We start from the raw sequence: 23,440 nt of genomic DNA on the forward strand, positions 1-23,440 counted from the left end.
CCTGCTCTTGAGAACCGCAGTCTGGTACTAGCATGCAGCAAAACCTATCTCCACCCTCAGGAGCTCTCAAGACCTGACCTGCTCTTGAGAACCGCAGTCTGGTACTAACACGCAGCAAAACCTATCTCCGCCATCAGGAGCTCTCATGACCTGACCTGCTCTTGAGAACCGCAGTCTGGTACTAACACGCAGCAAAACCTATCTCCACCATCAGGAGCTCTCATGACCTGACCTGCTCTTGAGAACCGCAGTCTGGTACTAACGCGCAGCAAAACCTATCTCCACCATCAGGAGCTCTCATGACCTGACCTGCTCTTGAGAACCGCAGTCTGGTACTAGCACGCAGCAAAACCTATCTCCACCATCAGGAGCTCTCAAGACCTGACCTGCTCTTGAGAACCGCAGCCTGGTACTAACACGCAGCAAAACCTATCTCCACCATCAGGAGCTCTCATGAATACCAATTAATATCCTGCACCTTGGGTGAGCCCTCGTCATCTACCAGGTTGACTTGTTTCTATGCCTATCCTGGTCAGTGGGAGCCTCTCTACTGCTATAGCTTCTGGTCTTCAAGCCTGACCCCTGACTGTGACAGCCCCAAAAAGCTGTTCAGTAATATAACTGGTTCTGTGGTTGCCTGAGCATCCTTAGCTTGACTGCCAGTCCCACCAGGTCTTATCCTTCTATCTCATTATCCCTGGAAAAAAATTTTTAAGGACGTGAATCAGCGTGATCCCCACCATCTTGCCAGCCAGGGCTGCCAGGAGCTTCCTAAACCTTTCTGCACAATTTTGCATCATTAACTGTCTTCAAATACACATTCGTTTGGAGACTGGTTCAGATTCCTATTGAGTTCAAATGGACTACCAGTTCAGAATTTTTGCATTTCACCAGTTTTTTTTATTTTTTTAAAGTTTAGTTGAACCCCAACTGATCAAACTTTCTGAAAGCTTTCTTATCTCCTACAACGAATATAATACTCTTATGATGCAACTAATTCTAAAGTGAATGGAATATCCTTATTATACAAATAGATGTCTTATAATGTAATGAAATATGAGTCTCTCTAGTCTTTATGATGAGTGACTCTTATAATGAACACAAGGATCCTTTGGTAAGAATGGTATACAGCAGGGGTGAGCAACTGTGGCCCTCCAGCTGTTGGTGAACTACAAGTCCCATCATGCCTCTGGGAGTCATGCTTGTAACTGTCAGTTTTGCAATGCCTCATGGGACTTGTAGTTCTACAACAGCTGGAGGGCCACAGTTGCCCACCCCTGGTATACAGAAGAAGCTGCAATCACATAATGAATACAAACCCTTATGAGTTAAGTATTAGCTCTGTAACCAATGTAATGTTCCTGTGATAGAAGTCTAATGGTTGTGGATAGAGATGAGCGAATCAAACTTGGCGAAGTGGAATTCGTTTCGAATATTAGGAAAAATTCGATTCGCACCGAATCCGAAAATTAGCAAACTTCGGATGCACGAATCAAATTTTTCCCGATCGGCCGATTTTCATCCCTTCTACAGCCGGCAAAAAGTGTCCCTGCAGAGAGCTCCGCTATTTCTGACAGTTCTCTGACAGTTCCTTCACATGTACAGCGGTTGAAACATTGTATCTATTTGTTTCCATTTAGGATACAGATGTTTTTATTCGGAAACAAATAGATACAATGTTTCAACCGCTGTAAATGTGAAGGAACTGTCAGAGAACTGTCAGAAATAGCGGAGCTCTCTGCAGATACACTTTTTGCTGTACTGGAATTCTTCTTCTTTTCATTCTTCTTCTTCTTTTCATTCTTCTTCTTCTTCTTCTTTTCATTCTTCTTCTTCTTTTCATTCTTCTTCTTTTCATTCTTCTTCTTTTCATTCTTCTTTTCATTCTTCTTCTTCTTCTTTTCATTCTTCTTCTTCTTCTTTTCATTCTTCTTTTCATTCTTCTTCTTCTTCTTTTCATTCTTCTTCTTCTTCTTCTTTTCATTCTTCTTTTCATTCTTCTCATTCTTCTTTTCATTCTTCTTTTCATTCTTCTTCTCATTCTTCTTTTCATTCTTCTTCTCATTCTTCTTTTCATTCTTCTTCTTCTTCTTTTCATTCTTCTTTTCATTCTTCTTCTTCTTCTTTTCATTCTTCTTCTTCTTCTTTTCATTCTTCTTTTCATTCTTCTTCTTCTTTTCATTCTTCTTCTTCTTCTTTTCATTCTTCTTTTCATTCTTCTCATTCTTCTTTTCATTCTTCTTCTCATTCTTCTTTTCATTCTTCTTCTTCTTCTTTTCATTCTACTTCTTCTTCTTTTCATTCTTCTTCTTCTTCTTTTCATTCTTCTTTTCATTCTTCTTCTTCTTCTTCTTCTTCTTTTCATTCTTCTTCTTCTTTTCATTCTTCTTTTCATTCTTCTTTTCATTCTTCTTCTCATTCTTCTTTTCATTCTTCTTCTTCTTTTCATTCTTCTTCTTCTTCTTTTCATTCTTCTTTTCATTCTTCTTCTTTTCATTCTTCTTCTTCTTTTCATTCTTCTTTTCATTCTTCTTCTTCTTCTTTTCATTCTTCTTCTTCTTCTTTTCATTCTTCTTTTCATTCTTCTCATTCTTCTTTTCATTCTTCTTTTCATTCTTCTTCTCATTCTTCTTTTCATTCTTCTTCTTCTTCTTTTCATCCTTCTTTTCATTCTTCTCATTCTTCTTTTCATTCTTCTTTTCATTCTTCTTCTCATTCTTCTTTTCATTCTTCTTTTCATTCTTCTCATTCTTCTTTTCATTCTTCTTTTCATTCTTCTTCTCATTCTTCTTTTCATTCTTCTTCTTCTTCTTTTCATTCTTCTTCTTCTTCTTTTCATTCTTCTTTTCATTCTTCTCATTCTTCTTTTCATTCTTCTTTTCATTCTTCTTCTCATTCTTCTTTTCATTCTTCTTCTTCTTCTTTTCATTCTTCTTCTTCTTCTTTTCATTCTTCTTCTTCTTCTTCTTCGTCGTGCCCCGTGACTGCCCAAATGAGTGAAGTGTGCGGTGATTCTAAGATCGACGGCACTCATCTGCATGTCATACTGACTGACAGTATTATTTCTCTTCCCCAGCAGACTCCAAGGGCATTTAAATTAAAGGTACAGTGTTCTGCACTAATATAAAGGCTCTCTGAAGCCTAGAAACCCTTTTAATAAGTTAAATTCGCAGCGAATAAATTCGCATCGAATCGAATTTCTTCCGCAAATTCGGCGAATCAGCCGAATCGAATTTTTGAATAATTCGCTCATCATAGTTGTGGATCTTCCAAAATAGGGGACTTTATCTCATTACTAGTACAGGCGTACCTCGGTTTATGAATTTATTTCATTCTGTGGGACTTTTCGTACTGTGAAAAATTTGTAAACCGAAACAAGGTTTCCTATAGGAATGCATTGAAAACCAATTAATCCGTTCCGAAAGTCAGAAAAAATTAAAAAAAAAAAAAGTATTTTATCTGTTCAAAACTCTTAATTTATTTCAGGTACTTCTATAGGGCTGTCAATTTACACAGCACCAGGGGCAGACTGACCATTGGGGAACTTGGGCACCGCCCGAGGGCCTGGGATCAGTAGGGGGCCCCATGAGATGTCCCTGGTACCTTTCATAGGCTTTTTTGGGTGTGATTTGAGTGTGGGTGAGGACACTGGGGCCCCATGATCCCCTATTGCCTAGGGGCCCCATGAGTTGTCAGTCCACCCCTGCGCAGCGCTTTACATATATATTGTACATTCACATCAGTCCCTAACCCTCAAGGGGCGTACAATCTAAAGTCCCTAACTCACATTCATACATACACATACTAGGGACAATTTAGACAGGAGCCAATTCACCTACCAGCATGTCTTTGGAGACTGGGAGGAAACTGCAGCACCCAGAGGAAACCTACGCAGGGACAGGGAAAACATGCAAACTCCAGGCAGGTGGCGCCATGGTTGGGATTTGAACCAACAACCCTAGTACTACCAGGTGGAAGTGCTAACCATTTATCCACTGTGCTTTATAAAGTGCACTTTAAAGGCATAAATACTGTACAGGGACATGATTAAAAAATGTGTAAATGCATTGAAAACCAATTAATCCGTTCCAGAGGTCAGAAAAGAGTCAAAAAAAGTTTTATTGTTCAAAACTCTTTATAAAGTGCACTTTAAATGCATAAATACTGTACAGGGACATGATTAAAAAAAATTGTAAATGCATTGAAAACCAATAAAAGCGTTCCGGAGGTCAGAAAAAAGTCAAAAGTTTTATCTGTTCAAATCTCTTTATAAAGTGCACGTTAAAGGCATAAATACTGTACAGGGACATGATTAAAAAAACATTTTTAAATGCATTGAAAACCAATTAATCCATCTGGAGGTCAGAAAAAAAGTAAAAAAAAAAAATTTATCTGTTCAAATCTCTTTATTAAGTGCACTTTAAAGGCATAAATACTGTACAGGGACATGACCAACAACCCTAGTACCACCAGGTGGAAATGCTAACCATTTAGCCACTGTGCTTTATAAAGTGCACTTTAAAGGCATACATACTGTACAGGGACATGATTAAAAAAACATTTGTAAATGCATTGAAAACCAATAAATGCGTTCCGGAGGTCAGAAAAAAGTAAAAAAAAAATGTATCTGTTCAAATTTCTTTATTAAGTGCAATTTATAGGCATAAATGCTGTACAGGGACATGACCAACAACCCTAGTACCACCAGGTGGAAGTGCTAACCATTTAACCACTGTGCTTTATAAAGTGCACTTTAAAGGCATAAATACTGTACAGGGACATGATTAAAAAAAATTTGTAAACGCATTGAAAACCAATTAATGCGTTCCGGAGGTCAGAAAAAAGTCAAAAGTTTTATCTGTTCAAAACTCTTTATAAAGTGCACTTTAAAGACATAAATATTGTACAGTGATGTGATTAAAAAAAATTCGTAAATGCATTGAAAACCAATTAATGCGCTCCGGAGGTCAGAAAAAAGTCAAAAGTTTTATTTGTTCAAATCTCTTTAAAAAGTGCACGTTAAAGGCATAAATACTGTACAGGGACATGATTAAAAAAAATTTGTAAATGCATTGAAAACCAATTAATCCGTCTGGAGGTCAGAAAAAAGTAAAAAAAAAGTTTTATCTGTTCAAAACTCTTTATAAAGTGCACTTTAAACACATAAATATTGTACAGTGATGTGATTAAAAAAAATTCGTAAATGCATTGAAAACCAATTAATGCGTTCCGGAGGTCAGAAAAAAGTAAAAAAAAGTGTTATCTGTTCAAATCTCTTTATAAAGTGCACTTTAAAGGCATAAATACTGTACAGGGACATGACCAACAACCCTAGTACCACCAGGTGGAAATGCTAACCATTTAGCCACTGTGCTTTATAAAGTGCACTTTAAAGGCATAAATACTGTACAGGGACATGATTAAAAAACAATTTGTAAATGCATTGAAAACCAATTAATCCGTTCCGGAGGTCAGGAAAAAGTAAAAAAAAGTTTTATCTGTTCAAATTCCTTTATAAAGTGCACTTTAAACGCATAAATACTGTACAGGGACATGACCAACAACCCTAGTACCACCAGGTGGAAGTGCTAACCATTTAGCCACTGTGCTTTATAAAGTGCACGTTAAAGGCATACATACTGTACAGGGACATGATTAAAAAAAAAATGTGTAAATGCATTGAAAACCAATTAACCCGTTCCGGAGGTCAGAAAAAAGTAAAAAAAAGTTTTATTTGTTCAAAACTCTTTATAAAGTGCACTTTAAAGGCATAAATACTGTACAAGGACATGATTAAAAAAAATTTGTAAATGCATTGAAAACCAATTCATGCGTTCCGGAGGTCAGAAAAAAAGTAAAAAAAATTGTATCTGTTCAAATCTCTTTATAAAGTGTACTATAAAGGCATAAATACTGTACAAGGACATGATTAAAAAAAAATTGTAAATGCATTGAAACCCAATTAATGCGTTCCGGAGGTCAGAAAAAAGTAAAAAAAAGTTTTATTTGTTCAAAACTCTTTATAAAGTGCACTTTAAAGGCATAAATACTGTACAAGGACATGATTAAAAAAAAATTGTAAATGCATTGAAAACCAATTAATGCGTTCCGGAGGTCAGAAAAAAAGTCAAAGTCTTATCTGTTCAAAACTCTTTATAAAGTGCACTTTAAAGGCATAAATACTGTACAGGGACATGATTAAAAAAATTGTAAATGCATTGAAAACCAATTAATCTGTTCGTATTGCGAAAAAAATTCATAAACCAAGGCATTATTTTCAATGGATTTTCATTCGTAATCCGAGGAACGCCTGTAGTTGTTTGTGGTTTAAAAGACATTTGATAGAGTGGGGAAGAGTCCGAATCCCTGTCAGGCTTTATTGCTGTCTATTTGTCCCGAATCACATTGTGAAAATCCAAAATTGTGAGTTGTAACCAGAAGTGGAATAGAGGGGATATCTTCCAATGGGGAGGTGGAATCTGTCTAATAAAGGATTTCCCGTATAGAGAGTACCCCACAATTTCTGTTGTGTCTCTGAAACAGAAAACAAAGGGAAATTTCCCCAATGGGACAGTAATGGCTGTTTTACACTAAAAAGTTACTTAGCTTGGGTTATATTGTAGATTTCGGGGCATCCCAAGGTGAAGTTCCTTCTTTGTCCCGTGAAGTCCCCTCTGGCACAGACCTTCTTTCTACTCAGTTCTTCCTAGTGTTGTGGAGCCCTCGTCCTTCTACCTAGGCCTTCTTCCAGACTCTCCTCAATTCCTTTCTTCAGCATATGTCTGTGTTATCCCATTTCTTGAACCCTCCACCCCCCACCCCACCCTATCCGCCAACATCACTTACAGTTTAACCCCTTGACGCCGACGTAACACAAATATGTGGCCTCAGGGACCTGGGCTTTTTTCCGTGGGGCCGCATATTTGCGTACCTGTCTTTGTGCTGGGAGCGCGCCGCTCGGCGCGCTCCCAGCACCAAGACCGCGGTGTCACTGAGAGCCCCGGGTCCTGTTCTAACGATCGGGACCCGGGACTCCCGATTCCGGGTCACGTGATCGCTGTGATAGCCTCTGATTGGCTATCACAGTGATCAATCACTGTGCAGCCCGGCCCCCTTGTTTTCTCTCTCTCTATGAATGGAGAAGAGAGATACATTGTATCTCTCGAACTCCTGACATAGAGAGAGAAAAAAAAAGTTTGTAAAAAAAAAGATAAATAAATATTAAAAAATAAAGAAAAATACCTAGATCAAGGTTTGATCTAGTTCAGTACCAGGGTTAGTGTTTGGGTCAAGGTCAGGGTCAAAGGTCAGGGTCAAGGGCAAAGGTCAGGGTCAAAGGTCAGGATTAAAAAAAAAAATTGGTATCAGTGTCAGTTAATGTTAATGTCAATGTCAGTGACAGTGTGTTTTATGTAAAAAAAATAAATAAAAAAAAAGACAAAAACAAAATGCGCACTGTTGTTTCTGGACTGTACTACGGGTACAAACAACAAATAACATACACATATATGGTATCGCTGCGATCGTCAAGAACTGGAGAATGTATTTTGGGTTGTTCTTTGGTGCTAGGTTATGGTCGTAACAAGAAACACACAGTTAAATTTAAAAAAATGATTTTTTTTACTATTTTGGCCCAGTTTTCCTTTAATAATAAAAAAAAATTAGGAGCTATCCATGACCATTTACCACCAAATGAAAGCCCAATTTGTCCTGAAAAAAAACAAGGTATAATCCACCTGGATGTACAAAGTAGTTGTGACGATATGTACGGTTTTACTAACATGTCAACGTTGCAGAATTGTGCTTAGGCATTTAGATTTGTTTTACCCTTAGGCGTGAAGGGGTTAAAATGGAACTTCACTGTATCAATCAACTCTGACTATTTTTAATCCTTATGCTGCTAGCATTAGAAAATTGATAGGAAAGTAGATCATATTTATTTGTTTTAAACCTTTTTTTTTTTACATTTCTTCAGTTACTTTCTGATTTCCATTTCATACATCCCAGGAGTCTACAGGAGGGGAGGGAGGGTTCTCAGCTCAGCCAATACCTGAGCCAAGTGCAGATGGATTCCAGGAAATAAATGCTACATGAATCATGTGCCCTTACTAAAAATGGCCACTGCCAGAAAAGCTAGGGGGTGTTTTTTCAAATTGATTTCTCAGCAAAATAAAGCATGGAGACATGGATGGATGGGGGAGTTTGAATACTAACAATGAATTAAATAGCATTTTTGGTTTGTGGTGCTCAGATGCAGTGCAGTTCCACTTTAAGTAGTCTTTTTTAAGAACCAGTTAAACAAGTTAATTAGCATTTCAATAGAGAAAATGCAGCTTCTGACAAATGTATTATTATTATATATACAGTATATAATATATACAGTGAAGGAAATAAGCATTTGATCTCCTGCTGATTTTGAATGTTTGCCCCTCACAAAGAAATGATTGGTCTAAAAATCGAATGTTCGATGTATTGTAACACTGAGAGACAGAATAGCAACACAAAATTCAACAGAAATGCGTCTAACAGATGATGACTGATCTGCATGTTCATGAGGGAAATAAGTATTTGATCCCCTATCATTCAGCAGGATTTCTGGCTACCAGGTGTCTTTCATACAGGTAACAAGCTGAAATTAAAACCAGTCTCTTAAAGGGAGTGCTGCTAATCTCATTTTGTTACCTGTATAAAAGACACCTGTCCACAGGAGCAATCAAACAATCAGATTCCAAACTCTCCACCATTTTCTTTTTTTAAGTCCGTGAACGTGCAAAAAACGAAAAACCCGTAAGTGTACAAAAAACGTGCTAGTGCAAAACCAACACAAAAAAGTGCACTTAGGGGTGTGCTTTGTCTTCCCCCCGAAAAGGTAGGATCTCTACCCTGATCCCCCGGGGCACGAAGCTCCGGACAGGGACAAGGTTCCCATGTGGTCCTCCTAGCCAAAAGGCCTGGTGGACCCCTTTCCTTGTGGCTAGCCGAGGCCAGCCACCAAGTACTTGGTAAGGGGGCTCTCCCGAAGAGAAAACCTCCTAGGGACAGGGGAGGAAGGAACCAAAAGGCCACACATCCTCCCCCTAGACTTCAGGGTAGGCCCGAGGACCCACACCCTACCATCTGTGAGAAAAAAAAGTGCACTTAGGGGTGTGCTTTGTCCTCCCCCCGAAAAGGTAGGATCTCTACCCTGATCCCCCGGGGCACGAAGCTCCTGACAGGGACAAGGTTCCCGTGTGGTCCTCCTAGCCAAAAGGCCTGGTGGACCCCTTTCCTTGTGGCTTGCCGAGGCCAGCCACCAAGTACTTGGTAAGGGGGCTCTCCCGAAGAGAAAACCCCCTAGGGACAGGGGAGGAAGGAACCAAAAGGCCACACATCCTCCCCCTAGACTTCAGGGCAGGACGAGGACCCACACCCTACCATCCGTGAGAAAAAAAAACACACATAAGTGAAAAGGTGAAAAAAAAAAAATAAGTAAAAATAAAAAAGTGGCCGTGCAATTGTGCACTAGCTAGGCCCATTTTGATACCTGTATAAAAGACACCTGTCCACAGGAGCAATCAAAAAATCAGATTCCAAACTCTCCACCATGGCAAAGACCAAAGAGCTGTCCAAGTATTTCAGGGACAAGATTGTAGATCTACACAAGGCTGGACTGGGCTACCAAACTATGACCAAGCAGCTTGGCGAGAAGGTGACAACAGTTGGTGCAATCATTTGCAAATGGAAGAAACACAAAACAAGTGTCAGTCTCCCTAGGTGTGGTGCACCATGCAAGATCTCACCTCGTGGAGTGTCAATGATCATGAGAACAGTGAGGAATCATCCCAGAACTACACGTGAGGATCTTGTCAATGATCTCCATATTCATATGCTATAAAAATATTGCTAAAAGAGTCATGGCAACACAAAAGCAAACAAGAAACTCTACAGGGATTGTAAAGTGTACGGCAAGTCTTCCACAATGAACATATGAAAAACTCCTTTACTACTAGCACTATTCAGCAAACCAGGATAACTTCATAAAAGTAATTCTAAATGCCTTTATTTTCTTATATTATTCAAGGTCATGTGACCGCCCAATATCTTCCAAGCTGTTCTTCCCTTCCAGACAACTGGCAGGCTCCAATGATGCTCTTATGTATTTTGGCATTTAATCTTCCAATGGGGACACTAGATCTGGTGACCCTGGTGGTAACCTGACCGGAGGTGATGAGAGGGCTCCCTTTATGGGAAGCACCCCTGAAGGTGGTAACGGAAGGTGCAGTACCCAAAGAAGCACGGGTTCCCAGTGAAGTGTTTGCCTGGTGGTTCCAGATGTGACGACGCCCATGGGTAGACACGATACAGCAGATGACTCTCTGGAAGACTGGTGGATCTTGACAGATGGGCAGAGCAGGAAGGGTAGTCAGAGGCCAAAGCCGGGGGTCAAACACAGGGTATAAATCAGGAACGGAGGGCATAGTCAGGAGCAATCCAGGGTCATACACAGGACATTAGGAATAGACAGGAGCAGATCCAAGCAGCAAGGAACGGTCCGAGCCAGGAGAGAAGAAAGAGCAGGTCAGGGTCAACCTCGGTCAGTAACTGGTAATCAGGCAGAGTAACTTGCATAGGTCTGGTGACCCTTGTGGTAACCTGTCACGTACCTGACCAGAGGTGACGAGAGGGATCCCCTTATGGGAAGCACCCCTGAAGGTGGTAACGGAAGGTGCAGTACCCAAAGAAGCACGGGTTCCCAGTGAAGTGTTTGCCTGGTGGTTCCAGATGAGACGACGCCCATGGGTAGACACGATACAGCAGATGACTCTCTGGAAGACTGGTGGATCTTGACAGATGGGCAGAGCAGGAAGGGTAGTCAGGGGCCAAAGCCAGGGGTCAAACACAGGGTATAAATCAGGAACGGAGGGCGTAGTCAGGAGCAATCCAGGGTCACACACAGGACATCAATTAGGAATAGACAGGAGCAGATCCAAGCAGCAAGCAAGGGTCCAAGCCAGGAGAGAAGAAATAGTAGGTCGGGGTCAAGCTGGGTCGGTAACTGGTAATCAGGCAGAGTAACTTGCATAGGTCTGGTGACCCTTGTGGTAACCTGTCACGTACCTGACCAGAGGTGACGAGAGGGATCCCCTTATGGGAAGCACCCCTGAAGGTGGTAACGGAAGGTGCAGTACCCAAAGAAGCACGGGTTCCCAGTGAAGTGTTTGCCTGGTGGTTCCAGATGAGACGACGCCCATGGGTAGACACGATACAGCAGATGACTCTCTGGAAGACTGGTGGATCTTGACAGATGGGCAGAGCAGGAAGGGTAGTCAGGGGCCAAAGCCAGGGGTCAAACACAGGGTATAAATCAGGAACGGAGGGCGTAGTCAGGAGCAATCCAGGGTCACACACAGGACATCAATTAGGAATAGACAGGAGCAGATCCAAGCAGCAAGCAAGGGTCCAAGCCAGGAGAGAAGAAATAGTAGGTCGGGGTCAAGCTGGGTCGGTAACTAGTAATCAGGCAGAGTAACTTGCATAGGTCTGGTGACCCTGGTGGTAACCTGTCACATACCTGACCAGAGGTGACGAGAGGGCTCCCCTTATGGGAAGCACGCCTGAAGGTGGTAACGGAAGGTGCAGTACCCAAAGAATCACTGGTTGCCTGTGAAGTGTTTGCCTGGTGGTTCCAGATGAGACGGCTCCCATGGGCAGAGACGATACAGCAGACGACACTCTGGAAGACTAGTGGATCTTGACAGATGGGCAGAGCAGGAAGCGTAGTCAGAGGCCAGAGCCGGGGGTCAAACACAGGGTATAAATCAGGAATGTAGGGCATAGCCAGGAGCAATCCAGGGTCATACACAGGACCAGGGGTGGACTGACAACTCATGGGGCCCCCGGGCAATAGGGGATTTGTCCTTGCCCAAACTCAAAAAAGCCTATGAAAAAGGTACCAGGGGCATATCATGGGGCCCCCTAATGACCCCGGGCCCTCGGGCAGTGCCTGAGTTTCCAAATGGTCAGTCCGCCCCTGCACAGAACATCAATCAGGAATAGACAGGAGCAGATCCAAGCAGTAAGCAAGGATCCAAGCCAAGAGAGAAGAAAGAGCAGGTCGGGGTCAAGCTGGGTCGGTAACGGGTAATCAGGCAGAGTAACTCGCACAGGAACACAGAAACAGAAGGCTGATGATAATCCAGCAATTAGTGTGTCTCACACGTGTATGCGTGACTACATGCCGTGTGCCTATGCACATGCGCAAATTAGCGTGGCCATACTGTGCATCGGTGCATTTGCCAGGATTTCTCCGATTTCTTCCCTGACATAACCAGAGATTTCCCTCGCTTTGATGGGATTTAATCTACCTTTTGTGGCTATGGCACAGGAAGTGAAGGTAAATCTCCACAATGGGACACAGATGGCAAGAAAACCTGACAGGGGTTATAACCCTCCTGTACTCTATCCAAAATAAAAAATATATATTTTGGCCTTAGTTCTATGTTAAGCTGTATTTTAACCATTTCCTGTCTGGCCCATGTACATAACCAGCCGGATGGGAGCAGTGCAGGAGTGGGTTGCCATTCATAAAAGGCACCCACATTTACAGCCTGTGCATGCTCCCTGGGAGCGCGCAGCACTGCGATCCGGTGCCCGTTGTGTCCTCCGGAAACAGGGGAACACCGATCGCTGTACGGGACCTCTGTGTGAGGTCCCGATCATGTGATCACTGATTTGCCAATCAGTGATCACATGAATAGTAGTAAGCAAGATGCCACTTCCTGACATCATTGCTTACTACATGTGAAATCTGTGAATGATCACAGAGATCACATGGTACAGGGCTATTCACAACAGCCTTGTACCATGTGACAAGCTGTGACCAATCACAGCTCACTCCGTAGTTCTCAATGGCTGCAAGAATGGAGCCAGAGAGAAGGAGAAATGATTGCTTTTACAGCCTTTATAGGTCTGAAAGCAATCAGTGTAAAAAAAAAAAAAAATCTTCATCACCCCCCACAAGTAATACAGTGTCACTATGGTGACACTGTATTGCTAGGGTGACAGTATGTAAAAAAAACAAAACAAAAAAAACACAAATAATATTATAAAAAAAATAAAATAAATATGTAAAAATAAAAATTTTGAAAAATTATAATTTTTGGTTACAAACTAAGTTGGGTTATTTTTGTTTTTTACTAAAAAGATAACCGAATACATTTTGGCCAAGACGTATGAAGAAAGACTAGTTATTTGCAAAATTGTGTAAGAAAAACACTTTTTTTCAAAATGTTTTTTCATTTATATAGTAGTACAGTGTCACTATGGTGACAGTATGTTAAAAAAAAACATAAATCATAATATAAAAAAATTAAAATGTAAAATAAAATTTGAAAAATAATAATTTTTGGTTACAAACTAAGTTGGGTTATTTTTGTTTTTTACTAAAAAGATAACCAAATACATTTTGGCCAAGACGTATGAAGAAATTTGCGTTCAGGTAAGAAAAAAACGTGTGCTGAGAGCGCGCTCCCAGCACACATGTCCGGTACTCATGGAAAGGTCCCGGTATGCTCTTTCGATCGGGACCTTTCCCGATCATGTGACCGCCGTGACGACGCATTACGGCCGTCACATGATCCCTAAACCACGCCCCACCCTTCCCACCTCCCGGCGTCTGAAACTCTTAAAGGGCCGGGAGGTGCCGGCGGGAAGGGGTTTCAGGAGCCGGACTCTAAGCTCTGAAGAAGGGAGTCCGGCTCCCGAAATGCGTTAGTCTATTCCTATAAGGGTTTATTATTCCATTGGTCTGACATTACAGATACATCTGCTCTGTTTTTATCCTCTTTGGTTTGTGAGTATACATCTTTATGATTTTTGATTAAATTTGTGGTATACCATGATGGGAAGGCGCCCTTGTTTGTTTTGGTTCACCAGTATCAAGATTTCCTGATCTTTGAAGGGCTGCACCTCAACGTCAGACATTCAATATTTCTCCTAGTTTGCATGAAGATTTGAGCGCTGGTTTCATTTGTACTTTCGGTAAACCTACCAGCATGTCTTTGGAGTGTGGGATGAAACCGGAGTACATGGAGGAAACCCACACAGGCACAAGGAGAACATGCAAATTCCAGGCAGGGGGTGCTGTGGCTGGGATTTGAACCAACGATCCTAGTACTGCCTGGCAGAAGTGCTAACCATTTAGCCGCTGTGTGATACCTTGAATTCTATTGCAGCTTAATACTTCTAGATACCAGCAGTGGTCCCATAACAAAGACATTGTTCTTATAGTGTGAATGGTGGTCTTATGATGCAAATGGTGGTCTTATGATGCATATGTTGGTCTTACGGTGCAAATGGTGGTCTTATTGTGCAAATGGTGGTCTTATGATGCAAATGGTGGTCTTATGATGCAAATGGTGGTCTTATGATGCATATGTTGGTCTTACGGTGCAAATGGTGGTCTTATGGTGCAAATGGTGGTCTTATGATGCATATGGTGGTCTTGTGATGCATATGGTGGTGGTTTTATGATGCAAATGGTGGTCTTATGATGCATATGGTGGGCTTATGATGCATATGGCGCCTTATGATGCAAATGGTGGTCTTATGATGCATATGGTGGTCTTATGATGCAAATGGTGGTCTTATGATGCAAATAGTTGTCTTATGATGCATATGATGGTCTTATGATGAAAATGGTGGTCTTATGGTGCAAATGGTGGTCTTGTGATGCAAATGGTGGTCTTGTGATGCAAATGGTGGTCTTATGATGCATATGGTGGTCTTATGGTGCAAATGGTGGTCTTATAGTGCATATGATGGCCTTATGATGCAAATGGTCATCTTATGATGCATATGGTGGCCTTATGATGCATATGGTGGTCTTATGGTGCAAATGGTGGTCTTATAATGCATATGGTGGCCTTATGATGCAAATGGTGGTCTTGTGATGCATATGGTGGTCTTATGATGCATATGGTGGCCTTATGATGCATATGGCGGTCTTATGATACAAATGGCGGTCTTATGATGCATATGGTGGTCTTATGATGCATATGGTGCCTTATGATGCAAATGGTGGTCTTATGATGCATATGGTGGCCTTATGATGCAAATGGTGGTCTTATGATGCACATGGTGGTCTTATGATGCCTATGGTGGTCTTGTGATGCAAATGGTGGTCTTATGATGCAAATGGTGGTCTTATGATGCATATGGTGGTCTTATGGTGTAAATGGTGGTCTTATAATGCATATGGTGGTCTTATGATGCAAATGGTGGTTTTGTGATGCAAATGGTGGTCTTATGATGCATATGGTGATCTTATGATGCATATGGTAGCCTTATAATGCAAATGGTGGTCTTATGATGCATATGGTGGTCTTATGATGCAAATGGTGGTCTTATGATGCAAATGGTGGTCTTATGATGCATATGGTAGCCTTATAATGCAAATGGTGGTCTTATGATGCAAATGGTGGTCTTATGATGCAAATGGTGGTCTTATGATGCATATGGTGGTCTTATGATGCATATGGTAGCCTTATAATGCAAATGGTGGTCTTATGATGCATATGGTGGTCTTATGATGCATGTGGTGGTCTTATGATGCAAGTGGTGGCCTTGTGATGCAAATGGTGGTCTTATGATGCTTATGGTGGTCTTATGATGCATATGGTGGTCTTATGATGCAAATGGTGGTCTTGTGATGCAAATGGCGGTCTTATGGTGTAAATGGCGGTCTTATAATGCATATAGTGGTCTTATGATGCAAATGGTGGTCTTATGATGCATATGGTAGCCTTATAATGCATATGGTGGTCTTATGGTGATCTTACAATGAACACAATGTCCTTATGATGTGAACAGTAGTCATGATCGTATCATCCTTACGATGAAAGTAATAGTCATTTAATGAATGCAATGTCCCTATGTACTGTAAGTATTGGTTTCATATAAAATGCAATGTCTCCATGACACCAACATCTTCTAATGAAAGCAGAGCCCTTACGGTGCAATCAGTACTTTCATTATGAGAGTGAAGGTCTTATAATGGCTCTTATGATGCCATTAGAGGCTGTACAATGAATACAATACCTGATGAGTGATATGAGTCATACTCTTGTATTGCAAACAATGCCTTACTGATTGCCCTTTGTTTTCTGTTAGTAAAGTGTATGCAAGGGCAAAACTTTTTTTTTTTGAGTTTTGGATGGGGTGGAGAGGGGTAAGACACTATGCCATGTTTTTATTCCTAGAGAGGGGTTTAGGGTGCTGGACCATTTGTTTAAGCCTATGTTTGTAAGCATACCTGGGAACTTTTGAAAATCAGAATTCCTGAGAATGGGGGGGGGGGGGGGTGGAGTGATGGGTGGAAGTAGTAACGCATCACAGTGAATGATGGGTGTAACACAAGTGCTAACTGTGGGAGGGGCTTACAATTTAAGTTTATATACAGAGTGTAGCAGTCAAACGTATTTAACATACAATGTGTAGGGATCCTGGGTGGACAGTTTATAGAGCTCAGGGGTCTGTGGTGGGTGACAACATACTTTACGGGGCATTTGTGTAATTTACAGAGTGTAGAGGTCAGGAATGGGTAATGCGCCAAATGCAGGGGTCAGGGGTATGTACTGTACATAGTTTAGGAGTCAGAGGTGCACTATATTGCCAAGAGTATTGGGGCACCTGCCATTACACACACATGACCTTTAACAGCCTCCCAGTTTTAGTCCTTAGGGTTCAATATTGAGTTGGCCCCGCCCTTTGCAGCTATAACAGCTTCAACTCTTCTGGGAAGGCCGTCCACAAGGTTTAGGAGGGTGTCTATGGGAAGGTTGGACCATTCTTCCAGAAGCACATTTGTCAGGTCAGGCACTGATGTCGGGGGAGGAGGCCTGGCTCACAGTCTCCACTCTAATTCATCCCAAAGGTGTTCTATGGGGTTGAGGTCAGGACTCTGTGCAGGACAGTCAAGTTCCTCCACCCCAAACTGGCTCCTCCATGTTTTTATGGACCTTGCTTTGTGCACTTGTGTGTAGTCATGTTGGAACAGGAAGGGGCCATCCCCAAACTCTTCCCACAAAGTTGTCCAATATGTCTAGGTATGCTGACGGCTTAGGAGGTCCCTTCACTGGAACTAGGGGGCCAAGCCCAACCTCTGAAAAACAACCCCACATCATAATCTTCCCTCCACCAAACTTTACACTTGGCACAATGCAGTCAGGCAAGTACTGTTCTCCTGGCAACCGCTAAACCCAGACATGTCCATCGGATTGCCAGACAGAAGCGTGATTGGTCACTCCAGAGAACACGTCTCCCCTGCTCTAAAGTCCAGTGGCGGTGTGCTTTACACCATGGCATTCAACACTTTGCATTGCACTTGGTGATGGAAGGCTTGGATGCAGCTGCTCGGCCATGGAAACCCATTCCATGAAGCTCTCTACACACTGTTGTTGGGCTCATCTGAAGGCCACACCAAGTTTGGAGGTCTTTAGCTATTGACTCTGCAGACAGTTGGTGACTTCTGCGCACTGTGCGCTTCAGCATGCGCTGACCCCGCTCTGTCATGTTACGTAGCCTACCACTTGGTGGCTGAGTGACTGTTGTTCCCAGTTGCTTCCACTTTGTTATAATCCCACTTACAGTTGAGCGTGGAATATTTAGTAGCCAGGAAATGTCACGGATGGACCTATTGCACAGGTGGCCACCTATCACTGGACCACGCTTGGAGTCACTGAGCTCCTGAGAGCGACCCATTCTTTCACCAATGTTTGTAGAAGCAGTCTGCATGCCTAGGGGCTTGATTGTATACACCTGTGTCCATGGAGGGGATTGGAACACCTGAATCACATGATTTGGAGGGCGGGCCCAATACTTTTGGCAATATAGTATAAATATTGAAACCAGGTTTTTTTTGTTTTTCTTAACGAAAAAGCTATCATATATATATTTGTTTTTTAGTGTTCTGGTTGTTTGTGAAACGCCACCAAAAATTGTTAATATTGAGTTCCATAGTGTATAAACAGCCCAGAGGGCAGCACTACCTGCAGGGGCGGGCTGACCATTTGGATACTTGGGCACTGCCTGAGGGCCCGGGGTCAGTAGGGGGCCCCATGAGATGCCCCTGGTACATTTTTCATAGGCTTTTTTGAGTTTGGGCAAGGACACAGGGGCCCCATGATCCCCTATTGCCCGGGGGCCCCATGAGTTGTCAGTCCTCCCCTGACTACCTGTAATTCTTTTCAGCACCACGTTATTATACATACCCTTTAACCCTTTGAGGACCGTAAGGTTTTGGAATGCCAAAAGAATCAATTTTTTTGTTTTTAAAGTTCGTACACTTCAGTTGCTGTAACTAAGCCATTTCATGAAATAATTGGCAAAAAGCTAGATCCATTTGTTGTTTGTTGATAAGAAGTAATATTTTGACTCAAACCAAAAAAAAAAAAAGAGTTTTAAGTTCTTAATCAGATGATAAACACAATTACAAACATGGGACAAATACGTCCCTTGGTCCTCAAAGGGTTAATGTCACACATAATGCATACAAAAATGCCCCGCAAAATGCATCAACCGCAATCTGCATAGATGTGAACCTAGACAGGCTGCTGATGATGCCAGCTCCTCCCACCAGCCATGATCTACCTGCATTGCACAGCAAAGCACTGAGACCCAGTGAGGATTTCATCAGACCTCACATAAGGTGTGAAATAAAAATAAAAAGGTTTATGAAAAATGATCAGCCTGTTGTCAAAATCAGGAAGGGATGAATCTTGAAAAGCAGATTAAACGTCAGCTTTGAGTATATTTTCCGTCAAAAGAGAAGTTAAAATGAATTCTGTGTAAAAATTACCAATAAGAGCATTGCGAAGCACAACCGCTGATGATAAAAGTGGGATAATGGGAGTATAATACGTCTGCTAATAGTCGGAGGACACAAGTAAAAGTGACGCTAATCCTCGGGTAGCCCCGCGCCAGTCATCTGAGGCCGAGCCGCACGCCGAGCGCTTTCATGTCTTTTTATTCCCAGCTAGCTAATTGAAATAAACTGCTCCTAACCGTTTATTAGGCCCCACTGCCAAGAAAACATTTCATTTCCATAACCAATATCATGGACCACTACTCAACATGCAAATGGCACCAGAAGCCATTAATTTTTATGTGGTAAACAGCATTAAATTAGGAACGTGATGACACTCTGCATATGAGTAATTTGTAAACCACAATAAAAAAGGTACGTTTGCAATAGGAGGCTGTGGCTTTCATTAACTCACCGAGAAGATGAAGAGAGAGCCCCGGAGGCGCAGGGAGCGTACTCAGAGCATATCCTGGAAAATGGAGACCAGAGGCTGGGATAACGCGGGAAGGCGGCTAATGAGACGAGACCCCGGAGTTTACCGTGCGCTCCGTTTTCTATAATGAAATCATCATTTCTACCTGGATAACATTAACGGGCTTAAAGTGAAACTTTTGTTGCTGTTTTGTTTCAAATGACACTTTATGCATTGAGGTACTTAGCCTGTCTGGACAGTATGGTCACTTGCTGACTTGGCATCTTCCACAGACAGCTTAACTCTGGGGATGGGTTGAACAGCCCCCTGTTCGGTTCACGGTCGAGCATTAGAATCTACCGAAAGGTCGATGTCAGGAATGGACTCGCCAATAGTGGTGGGACTCACCTGCCTTGTGGGTTGCAGTACCAGGACTGGCCAGCGGATGCTCTCAGCAACCAGAGGCTCACTCCTGCAGTCAGCCAAAACACCTGAGGCTGATTGCAGAAGGTGCATATAAGGAATGGCCAGGCCTGTGATCAGGGCCTTAGTGTATGTTTTCCCAAGAGCCCCTGTACCTGCATCCTGTCTGCTTCCTGTCTGACCCTGCTTGATCCCTGACTCTGATTGAACTCCGCCTGTCCTGACCTCTGCTATTCCTGACCACTCTCCAGTCTGCTCCTTTGGTACCTTGTCTGCCTGATTGTTCCTGACCCGGCCCGTCCGACTACGCTTAGTATTGTTCTTTTGTTATCTGTTGGGGGTTTTGGTTTGGTTTGTTTGCACTGTGTTTATGTATTGTTTAGTCTTAAATAAATTATATTGTTTATACTATACCTGAAGCCTGCGTTTCCCTGTGTCAGTCCACACACCTCTGGTCATACCTGGAGCCCTGACAGTCGACAGCAAACTTCGAACAAGGACAATTCATTATTATTATTATACAGGATTAATATAGCTCCAACAGTTTGCTCAGCACTTTACAAAATAAAGGGAAACAATACAGCAACAATACAAGGGGAGGGCCCTGATTCTTCGTGTATTCTTCGCTTCTCACAAGACCTCCTACCAGGAGTGGACTGACCATTTGGAAACTCGGGCAGTGCCCGAGGGCCCGGGGTCAGTAAGGGGCCCCATGAGATGCCCCTGGTACCTTTTTCATAGGCTTTTTTGAGTTTGGGCAAGGACACAGGGGCCCCATGATCCCCTATTGTCCGGGGGCCCCATGAGTTGTCAATCCGCCCCTGCCTCCTACTCTCTAGCTCCCTGGTCTCCTCCTCCCATGACTGCAAACTTCGAACAAGGGCAATTCACTATTATTATTATTATACAGGATTAATATAGCGCCAACAGTTTGCTCAGCGCTTTACAAAATAAAGGGAGACAATACAGCAACAATACAAGAGGAGGGCCCTGATTCTTTGCATACTCTTCGCTCCTCACAAGACCTCCTACTCTCTAGCTCCCTGTTCTCCTCCTACCATGCTTGACTCCAGGACTTCTCCAGGTCTTCCCCCATCCTCTGGAACTCACTACCCCAATCCATCAGACTGTCACCTACCCTCCTCACCTTTAGGCGCACCCTGAAAACCCATCTCTTCAGGGAAGCCTACCCCGCCCTCACCTAACAGCCGATCTCCTCCACTCCTCCTACCTCTCCATCCCCCACAGCCATTTCCTCCTGTACCACTATACCCTCCCTGCTAGATTGTAAGCTCCAAGGAGCAGGGCCCTCGAACCCCTTGTGTATTGTATTGTTACTGTATTGTCTCATGTACTGTCCCCCTCTGTAATGTACAGCGCTGAGCAAACTTTTTGCCGCTATATAAATACTGTATAATAATAAATTCTGGGAGCTTACAATCTAAGAGGGAGGGGCTGGTGGCACAAAAGGTAATAACTGTGGGGGATGGACTGCTAGGAGGAATAGAAGATTCCATTATTAGCTGATATTATTATTATACAAATCTGAGTATGTGGTCAGATGCTGCACAGCTACTAAAATGAGTTATATTATGAAGTCATGTGGTATTTTAGTAATGAAACATTCATGCATATCTAGGCTCTCAAGAGGGGTTCCCCGCTGACAGCTGAATGTAAAAAGAATAGCCGGCATTGCCCGACAATTAAAAATAATTTAAAAAAAGCTTGGAATCCCCCTATCCATGCCATGTCCTTCAGGTCTGGTATGGATTTTGAGGGGAATCCCCGTGTCAAAATGTAAAAAAAAAATGGCAGGGGGGTCCTCCCCAAAATCCATGCCAGACTCTAATCCGAGCATGCAGCCTGGCAAGTCAGGGAAGGAGAGATGAGTGAACGCCCCCCGAAACATGCCCTCAACATGACATGGGGGCTTTGGGGCAGGGGTTTCTCCCCCCCCCGAAGCACCTTGTCCCCATGTTGATGAGGACAAGGGCCTCTTCCCCACAACCATTGTCGGTGGCTGTGGGGGTCTGCGGGCGGGGGGCTTATTGTAATCTGGAAGCCCCCTTCAACAAGGGGGCCCCCAGATCCCATCCCCCATGTGAATGAGTATGGGATACTACTACTGATAACCTCCCATGGCTTCCAATACCACCTCTATGCTGATGACACCCAGATCTATCTCTCCACTCCCCAGTTCACCCCCTCAATCTCCTCATGTATCCCAAATCTACTCAGCATGGATGTCACATCACTACCTTAAACTCAATCTTTCAAAAACTGAGCTTGTAATATTTCCTCCCCTCGATCCCCCACTCATGACTTTACCATTAAGATCAACAGCACAACCATTGGTCCTTCCCCTCATGCCAGGGTGCTAGGCGTAACCCTAGACTCTGACCTCTCCTTTGGGCCCCACATCCAATCACTGGCTAAATCCTGCCGCCTCAACCTCTGCAACATTTCTAAAATCAGCCCTTTCCTGACCAATGACACCACAAAACAACTTATTCACGCCTTGGTTATATCCCGCCTTGATTACTGCAACTCCCTCCTCACTGGTCTACCGTTACACAGGTTATCCCCCCTTCAGTCTATTATGAATGCTGCTGCTAGACTCATCCACCTTACCAACCAATCAGCGACTGCTGCCTCTCTCTGCAAATCCCTTCACTGGCTTCCACTAACCCAACGTATAAAATTCAAAATACTAACCACAGCTTTTAAAGCCATCCACAACATTGCCCCTAGCTACATCACCAACCTCATCTGCAGATACCACCCAATTCACCCACTCCGCTCCTCCCATGATATCCTCCTCTCTAGCTCCCTCATCACCTCCTCCCACACTCGCCACCAGGACTTCTCCGGAGCCTCTCCCATCATCTGGAACTCCCTACCACAGCATGTCCGGTCAGCCCCCACCCTGTCTGCCTTTAGGCGATCTTTGAAAACTCACTTCTTCAGGGAAGCCTACCCCGCCTCCACCTAAGAACTGTACTTGAATCACCTCCACCAGATCATCCCCCACAGCTATCACCTTTTGTATCACCTCCCCCTTCCTTTAGATTGTAAGCTCCACGAGCCGGGCCCTCCTATTCCTTCTGTACTGAAATGTATTGTAATTGTATTGTCTCCCGTTATATTGTAAAGCGCTGAGCAAACTGTTGGCGCTATATAAATCCTGTATTATAATAATAATAACTACTCATTCACAAAAAAAAAAGTGTAGTGTAAATGACAGGAGTCTTTAACAAGTCCTTTAATAAAAACGTAAATTAAAAAAAATGTCCCCCGAAGTAGATCCAACGTCAATCACGATGTCCGCTGCCACCTCTACCCGAATGAAGAGAAAAAAAACTAATCCGCTCTCGACACTGGCTCCCACCACCTGAGAGCTGCGCCAGGTTGACTGTTCTTAAATACTGTGATGATGTCACAAGGGGGTCGGGGTCACCCCGTGTGACATCATCATGCGCTGTGATTGGCCAAAGCATTTCTTTGGCCAATCACAATGCACTGTCAGGGTGCAGTGCATTGTGGGGCATGGCAGGAAAACAGCCTTTACTGTACGTGTGTTTGCCGAACACACGAACAGTCCATGTTCGAGTCGAACTTATGTTCAACTCGAACATCAAGCCCAACACTACTTAACTCTTCAGTAAGGCACAGAATTTGAATCCAACGCAACTTTACTTCAGCTAATTGTAGTACAGACGATGTTTTTTTCCAGTCTTTTGAAATGAAGGAAGACAAAGACTTTC

Source organism: Staurois parvus, unplaced genomic scaffold (assembly GCF_062004578.1).
Source record: "Staurois parvus isolate SC_StPar_1 unplaced genomic scaffold, SC_StPar_1.0 ptg000896l, whole genome shotgun sequence".
In the NCBI taxonomy this organism is placed as follows: Eukaryota; Metazoa; Chordata; class Amphibia; order Anura; family Ranidae; genus Staurois; species Staurois parvus.